The sequence below is a fragment of the Cupressus sempervirens genome, chromosome 2 (assembly GCF_028749045.1).
Source record: "Cupressus sempervirens isolate cs-2001-9-10 chromosome 2, ASM2874904v1, whole genome shotgun sequence".
Classification (NCBI taxonomy): Eukaryota; Viridiplantae; Streptophyta; class Pinopsida; order Cupressales; family Cupressaceae; genus Cupressus; species Cupressus sempervirens.
Genome location: NC_143119.1, coordinates 422,272,756 through 422,281,819, shown reverse-complemented (window position 1 = coordinate 422,281,819; position 9,064 = coordinate 422,272,756). Strand labels below are relative to the sequence as shown.

Below are 9,064 nucleotides of genomic sequence, written 5' to 3'. Positions count from 1 at the left end.
GGCAAGGACTTTAGATCACCAAGAGCTCTTGTTACAAAATAACGTTAATAGCATTTATTTGACAATCCTAAAGAATGCTCACAACATACATAATGTTTTCAATTTAACTTTATCAAGGTATCTCATTCAATTATTTAGTTGCTTCCCTAATACATTTCCCCTTTGTTTATCACAATACTATAACTTCCATTTCTACACTCATCAATAATGCATTTCCCCTTCATTTCTTATTGGCAGATTCTAAAATTTTAAATCTAACTATTTATCTTTTCCAATTTCATCCCTGCCCTCATTTTTTAAGGGAGGGACTACATCTCACGAAGAGCTCTTGTTACAAAATAACATTAACAGCATTTATTTGACACTCCTAAAGAATGCTCGCAACATACATAATGTTTTCAATTTAGCTTTATCAAGGTATCTCATTCTATTATTTAGTTGATTCACTAATACATTTCCCCTTTATTTGTCACAATACTATAACTTCCATTTCTACACTCATTATAATGCATTTTCCCTTCATTTCTTATTTGCAGTTGGTTGTGCATTTTAAATAATGTGCATCTACTACTGTTAGAGAGTTATGCATGTTCCATTACTAGATCGTTGATGAGATAGGAAAACATACATAAATGTGATTAACTATAATATATGTTAATACTTATAAAAGAATCATTTCAAATTTTTTTAAATGTTGATATTTTTTACGATATAGATACAGATTCATTGTCACAATTTCATTTCATATAATAAACACCAGTAATGGATGTTCTTTGATACTTTATCACAAATTCAAACCTTATTTTTGTCAACACACTTTAAAATGATTATTCTTCACAAATTGAAACCTTATTCTTTGTCAAATCTTTGTCACATATTATATTCTCCATCACAAATTAAAACATAATATTTAGTGACGCAATGAACTATTTTTGATATTTAGCGATGCAAGTTCATCGTAAACACAATGAACTTCTTTTTCCTTTGTTGAGTGGGTGATCGATTTCCCTTTCACGTGTTCTTTCCACGAAACATCGTGGAAACGACATACCAATTTCTTATGACCCGGCAATTTAATCTCTAGATTCAGCAAAGAAAGAAGAGGAATAAAATTTATGGAAAGCACAACCTTGGTTCAGCAAAGAATTGTAGATTCAATCTAAAACCCCGCTTCTTTCTTTTTTTCAATTGTATCCAGTCTTGATTACTCTTACTCTCTTTCTCAGTAGAGAGTCAGTTTTCTGCTAATGGCTTCCACTTCCACATCTGGTCGAGGAGAAGAGGAAAGGGATCCAATTCTGGCACTTGAATGTCCCAACAAAAGGATCAAATCCTCGTTGACTACTTAAGCGTTTGATCCATGTGGACAGAATTTGGCTAAGCCAATCTACCATTCTCTACAGCACGCTGGGATCCGGGCATAACTAGATGTTGAAGAGACCATGTTGAGAGATTATTTCCCTTCTGCAATAAAGAATGCCATTTTCTCAGCCACAGTACACATTGCCATTTTATCCCCACGATATACAGAGTCTGCTTGGTTCTTAGCTGAGCTTGCCTTTATGTTTGAAACAAAATCCAGGATTATTCCCCTATTTTACTATTTTGATCCTTCAAAGTTCCGCTATATCAAAAATGAAGTTAAAGATACATTTTTCGAACACGAAAAGTGTTAATTATTGTTAGTTGGACAGCTGTTATTTCTGACCCGGAAATAGCAGCACTATTTATGGGTAGCTTGGACAGCTGTTCGTCCTTATCTATGAATAGCGGTTGTATTTATGGGTGATTTGGACAGCTGTTTGTCCACTTGCCAAAAATTAGTAAATGGTTATTATTTACTAATTTTAGTGATTCCTTTTGGACACTTTGCAACCAATTCTATTATTGGCTGTCGAGTTGTCTTAATCTCAGCCGTTGGTTAGATTTAATCTCGGTCGTTGGTTTACCAACAGGAGTAGTATAGAAAGGGGTCATTGGGTCATTTGGAGGTGAAGAAGCTTTTGTGAAGCAGTTTGCAGTGTTAGTAAATAGTCTTGCAGTGTTAGCAAGGGCACACGAAGAAGCTTTGGTGAAGCAGTTTGCAGTGTTAGCAAACAGTCTTGCAGTGTTAGCAAGGACGCAGTGTTAGCATGGGGATAGTAGTGGGGAATATCAGCGGGAGAAATTAGGAGGTTGTCGGAGTTCTGCCAGTGAGAGGCAAGGAATTTTGTATCTCTTGATTTGCTGAAGTTTAATATAATTCTTCATCTGTAGAACTGGTTTTCCCTTAGGGGTTTTTCCAGGGACAATTTGTCCGAAAATATTGTGTTCATTGTGTTGCGCATTTCTTTTCGTATTTTATAAGTGAAGTTGCAGTTGTGTTATTCTTCGATATTAGCTGGAAATTTATTTTCAGCAGTTTAATAATAATTTGTGATAGGAGATTAATAATCAGTGACTGCAATAGTTTGATTTTTCACATGGTATCAGAGCATTGTTAAGGGTAGAAGAGTTTTGCCCTAGGAAAGAAATTTTGATCTCTTTAGATTTATTATTGCTTTAAACCCTTGAGATGGCTTCAGCTGGTTTGAGAGATCAAGATAGATTGGATGGTGTCTCAAATTTTGGTGTCTGGAAGGCCAAAATTTCTTTATTGTTGGAAGAGAATGGTATCAAGGATTATGCTACCAGTGGTGTACCTGTACCAACGGATGCAACACAGCTTGCAGCATATAGGAAGGACGATGCCAAAGCGAGGAGGATTATCCTTGATGGTGTCAAGGATCATATTGTTCCACATATCTCGGAGCTAGATACAACAAAGAAGATGTGGGACGCCATTCTAAATCTGTACCAGAATGCTACCACCAACAGGAAGTTGATTCTCAGAGAGAAGCTAAAGAATACCCGGATGAATCGGGGAGAAGACTTCACAAGTTACCTCACCAGGCTCAGACTTGTCAAGGATGAGTTAGCAGCTGTTGGAGATAGCCCTAGTGATGATGAGCTAGTGAGAATAGCCCTAAATGGGTTTACTAAACAATGGAGTGTCTTTGTTCAAGTTGTCAGTGGACGAGATACTTTACCGAGTTGGGATCGACTATGGACTGATTTCACTTAGGAGGAGTTTAGACTAAGTCTTGTCAATGGGACCAACAAGAGTCAGAAAAATGAGGTGGAACAAGAGAATGTTGCCCTAGCGAGTAAAGGGAAAGCAAAGAAGGGATCTAGCAAAGGATCAAATTCACAAAGTGAAAAGAAGAAGAAGGACCTTTCTAAGGTCAAGTGCTTTGGATGTCACGAGTTTGGCCACTATGTCAGTGATTGCCTAGAGAGGAAAAAGGGTAAGAAGCAGGTGGCAGCTTCAGCAAGTGTAGAAGAACTCTCCAGCAGAATGGAAGATGAGTTTGCACTCATAGCTTGTATGGTTAGCTCAACCTCACAGTGTGTTTGGTATATAGATAGTGGGGCGTCATTTCATATGACAGGATTTAGAGAGTACTTCTCCAGTTACAAGGAGGAGGACACCAACATCCAGATTTCTATGAGAAACTTGTCCAAACTCAACCCTGTTGGGAAAGGGACTGTTCAGTTTCAGAGGGAGAATGGAAAGATAATTCCTCTTCATGATGTGTTATATGTGTCGGGCTTAGGTATGAATTTGATTTCTGTATCTGTTCTTCAGGATAGGGGGTATAATGTAATCTTTAGAGGGACACATGTGTTGATTAAGCACAAGGATTGGAAATCACCCATAACTATTGGAGTTAGGAGTGGTCGCCTTTATACATTGCAGTTTGATACTCCTAAGGCACTTATGAGCAACAGTAATCCTAGAGATCCTGGAGAGCTATGGCATAGGAGGATGGGCCATATTCATCATGGAGCACTTAGATTGCTTCATGAGACAGTGACAGGTGTTCCAGAGGTGAGCACAGAGCATGACGATGTATGTAAGGGATGTGTGTTGGGGAAGTTTGCAAAAGCATCTTTTCCAAGGAGTGACACCAGATCTAAGGGTGTTCTTGATCTAGTACATTCAGATGTTTGTGGACCAATTTCAACGAAATCTCTTAGAGGATATGAGTACTATGTTACTTTTATTGATGACTTCTCTAGAAAGACCTGGATATACTTCTTGAAGACTAAAGATGAGGTTTTCAGTCGATTCCAAGAGTTCAAGGCTCTTGTGGAGAACTCGACAGGAAAGAAGATAAAGGTTCTTCGGTCAGACAATGGAGGCGAGTACAAAGGAAATGTCTTCCAAGAGTTCTGCACCAGAGAAGGAATCAAGAGAGAATGGATTGTTCCTTACAATCCACAGAAGAATGGAGTTGCTGAGAGGAAGAACCGTTCTATATCGGAGGCAGCAAGAGCTATGCTACATTACCAGGACATGCCCCGTTACTTATGGGTAGAGGCATGTAATACAGCAGTCTACATTCAGAATAGAGTTCCACACAAGGTGCTAGGGAAGATGACACCAGAGGAGGCTTTCATAGGGAAGAAGCCAGATGTTAGTCACTTCAGGATATTCGGGAGTTTGGCATATTGTCATATTCTTGGAGATACACGTACAAAGTTAGATCAGACTACAGAGAGGGGGTACTTTGTTGGGTACAATGAGACCTCAAAGGCATACATGATTTTCATTCCGAGGACTAAAAGAGTTATTGTCAGACGGGATGTCAAGTTCATGGAGGACAAGGCATTCAAGAGATCCAGAGATTTGCCAGCAGATGATCAGAGTGAGCAGCCAATAGAAGCTCCAAGACCAAGTCAAGGGCATCAAAGCTCAAGTACAGTTACCAGTACGAGTGTAGACTCAGTTAGTGAAGATTCATAGAGTATGGAGCAACAGGTGCAACAGGAAATGCATCTGGAAGACTTAGAAGTTGACATTTCATCCTCTATAGTTGGCAGCAGGAACGATGTGGTTCCAGATACACAAAGGGATACTCAAGAGTTTGTGGGAGCTCCTAGGAAGAGTACTAGACAGCGAAGACAACCAGCCAAGTTCAATGACTATGTGGCATTAGTTAGTCAGTTGGTAGATAGTGAGCCTTCTAGCTATCAGGAAGCTGCAGAACATCAGGTATGGCGAGATGCTATAGTTGAGGAATATTCTTCAATAATGCAGAATGATGTGTGGGAGGTAGTACCTAGACCAACAGATAGGGTTGTAGTTGGATCATGCTAGATCTATAAGATAAAGCATGGTGCAGATGGTAGCATCGAGAAATACAAGGCTAGGTTTGTGGCAAAGGGGTTCTCTCAGAAGGAGGGAATAGACTATGAGGAGACATTTGCTCCAGTTGCCAGGTATACTTCTATACGAGCTGTAATCTCACTTGCAGCACAGATGGGATGGCAGATCCATCAAATGGATGTCAAGACAACATTCCTCAATGGTGAGTTGAAGGAGGAGGTATACATAGAACAACCAGAAGCCTTTGTAGCACACAGCAAAGAGACCCACGTGTGCAGATTGAAGAAAGTTGTTCGACTACAATACATACCTACAGATGAGCAAGTAGCAGACATTCTGACGAAGGCTTTGGGAAAGGCCAAATTTATCTTCTTCAGAGATAAGATGGGTGTCATGCAGAACAGCTTCCTCGCTAAGAGGGAGTGTTAATTATTGTTAGTTGGACAGCTGTTATTTCTGACCCGGAAATAGCAGCACTATTTATGGGTAGCTTAGACAACTGTTCGTCCTTATCTATGAATAGCGGTTGTATTTATGGGTGGTTTGGACAGCTGTTTGTCCACTTGCCAAAAATTAGTAAATGGTTATTATTTACTAATTTTAGTGATTCCTTTTGGACACTTTGCAACCAATTCTATTATTGGCTGTCGAGTTGTCTTAATCTCAGTCGTTGGTTAGATTTAATCTCGGTCATTGGTTTACCAATAGGAGTAGTATAAAAAGGGGTCATTGGGTCATTTGGAGGTGAAGAAGCTTTTGAGAAGTAGTTTGCAGTGTTAGCAAATAGTCTTGCAGTGTTAGCAAGGGCACACAAAGAAGCTTTGGTGAAGCAGTTTGCAGTGTTAGCAAACAGTCTTGCAATGTTAGCAAGGGCGCAGTGTTAGCGTGGGGATAGCAATGGGGAATATCAGCGGGAGAAATTAGGAGGTTGTCGGAGTTCTGCCAGTGAGAGGCAACAAATTTTGTATCTCTTGATTTGCTGAAGTTTAATATAATTCCTCATTTGTAGAACTGGTTTTCCCTTAGGGGTTTTTCTAGGGACAATTTGTCCGAAAATATTGTGTTCATTGTGTTGCGCATTTCTTTTCGTATTTTATAAGTGAATTTGCAGTTGTGTTATTCTTCAATATTAGCTGGGAATTTATTTTCAGCAGTTTAATAATAATTTGTGATAGGAGATTAATAATCAGTGACTGCAATAGTTTGATTTTTCACAAAAAGAAGGGCAGATACCCAAATCATGATATTCAACTGTGGAAAGAATGCCTACAGAATGTCTCAGGAATCAAGAATGAGTAAGAAATCTTCATTTTCTTTCCATCCATATATTTTTTTCAGTATTCTATTAAGACAAATTTCTAGAAACTATTTTAATTATTCTTAAGGTAGATCAGTTTGGGAAGTACCATCAATTCTGTTATGGCAAATATTTTAAGTATTTTTATATGTGTGCTTCTTGCCTCCATTGCTTTTCTTATGCTCTATTGTATTACTAAAAAGCTTTTAGTTTTCTATATATATTGATCTTTTGGGCATTTAATACTTTCAGAGATCTGAATAAGGTGTGTAATGAGATCGTGTCCGCTGTAGTTAAGGAGAAGCAAAAGAGGAAAATTCCTTTCCAAGTTGCAAAACATGAGGTGGGACTTGTTGAACTTGTGAAAGATTTCTACAGCCATTGTCGGAGAAATGGGGAGATTAGAGATAAAATAATTGGCATCTATGGAATGGGAGGATCTGGCAAGACCACGCTTGCCAAATATTTGTTCAATGGAAAACATTTAGAATTTAGTGAATCAACTATTCTGTTTGATGTGCGGGAAAATTATGTCAAAGGTGCACTCATTTCATTACGAACAAAGCTTTTTAATGAACTGTTTCCTGTAAATCAAGATTTATTTTCAAGTACAGAAGATGGAATTGCCATTATCATTGATTACTTTGAAAAGAGGTGAGAATCAAGGTTTATTATGGTAATAGATGATGTTGATCATCAGAAGCAGTTAGATGCCCTATTACCCATACCCATAGATGTCCTCAATCCCAATAGTTTAGTGATTGCTACAACCCGTGACGAGAGGCTTCTTATAAATGCTGGAGTGAGAGTCTGATATAAGATGAAAAAACTGAATCCAGAGCATAGTCGACAACTCTTCTGCTATCATGTGTTTCATGGACAATCTTGCAAAAGGTGCTTTGAGAATTTGGTAGACAGCTTTCTCGAAGCATGTGGAGGTTTACCTCTTTCTCTTCGAGTGATGGGCGGCCATGTTTTTGGCAGTGACAAAATGTATTGGGAGTTACAGTTGGATGCTATGAAGGAAAGACTGGACAAAGACATCAAAGACACTCTCAAAATAAGCTATGATTCTTTGGAAGAAGATGAAAAGAAGATCATCATGGACATAGCGTGCTTTTTCATAGGGAAGGATGTGAGCAGGGCCTTGAGTATATGGAAGGCTTCATGGTGGAGAGTTGAACATGCACTTCAAATCCTCAGAGACAAGTGTCTTGTTCAAGTGTGATGGAACTCTAAATTATTTTGCAAAATTTTGGTCTCCATTTGTGAAGGAATGTGAGATACTATTAAATGGCACAATAAACAAAAGGAACACTGCATGTGAGTAATAGGTTGATATCTAGGTGCTGCTCAAGAAGTGTTAAATATGACATTGGACATGGATATTATATTATATAATAATACTAGATAGTGTCTATACATGACAACATGGAGGCTAGGATGATGATGCAATAATCAAATACAACACATTAATACTCGTTAATCCATTGAAAAGGAAATAATAGAGGCATAGATGGAATAGTTGCATGTCACCTGAATTGTATGAGGAAGACATGATAGTTATTGAAAAGGGGCAAAAATGATATTATTACTCTCCTAGCACTGATGCCTCTACTCTAGTATTAAAGAGTATGAACAAATGGATAATTTTTTTGAGCATATGACTCTACAGTTCTTCGATCCAAGGAAGTCACAATGGACAATTGTCACAAATGTTGCAATGCAAATGTAGTCCAAGTTGGTGTGAATTCCTACAATCTCGCTCACAATCTAATTGAAGCCATAATATACTTCTACAAGCGTACAATGAGAACTAGTTTCTTGAGCAAATACTCATAAAAATTGAAGAAGATAGGCCTTTTGAATCTGGGAGGCATCGTTGAAGTGGGATTCTATTTGGAGGCTTATACCAGCACTCTGTATTGGATTCTGAATAGACTTTTGGATACCACCCAAAGTCACGACACTCTGTATTTGAGCGGCAATTAGAACTGATCAAGGATTGAGCTAAGATCTGCATCCGAAAAAGACATAATATGTCAGTCCAGACCAAAACAGTAGCCAATATAAAAACAAAAACATGTGTATGCAGATGTTCAAGAATTGTTAAGGACTAGCCTTAAATTTACACTCTCCATGTTATATGAAATCTCCAGTTTGTATAAAGAAGTTGCCTTCATATGTTGGAATATTAATTGCAGTTGGTCGTTTCTCCCTGGAGCCAAACGCCCACCTACCTTTATGATAGCTTGCAAAATGATCAAAATAATTTATTGCTTGGTAGGTGAAATTTTGAAATCTAAAAAAGAGGGGGGAAAATATGACAAAAGGAATGATCTGATTCATTCGACCAGATAGAGAGAAGAAGTTGAAGTTGAAGAGCTCAGAAGTTGTAGAGAAAGTGATCAACATATCTAGTTTGTTGCAGGGACAAATGAAGTTTATTTCGTGACTGCAGTTGCACGTGCTTCTTTGTGTCATCCTATAAGTTCATAATGTTTTGTTTGATTCGACCTATTGAAGTAGTGATTGCTCTAGGCATTGTAGTATGCAACCATTAGAGCTGTAAGTTT

At 38.2% G+C, this 9,064-nt stretch overlaps 1 pseudogene; it reads left to right on the top strand.

Moving 5' to 3' along the window:
* The first annotated feature begins 1,247 nt into the window (after positions 1-1,247).
* Positions 1,248-7,716, top strand: LOC149572894 (disease resistance protein Roq1-like; annotated as a pseudogene).
* Positions 7,717-9,064: the final 1,348 nt, after the last annotated feature.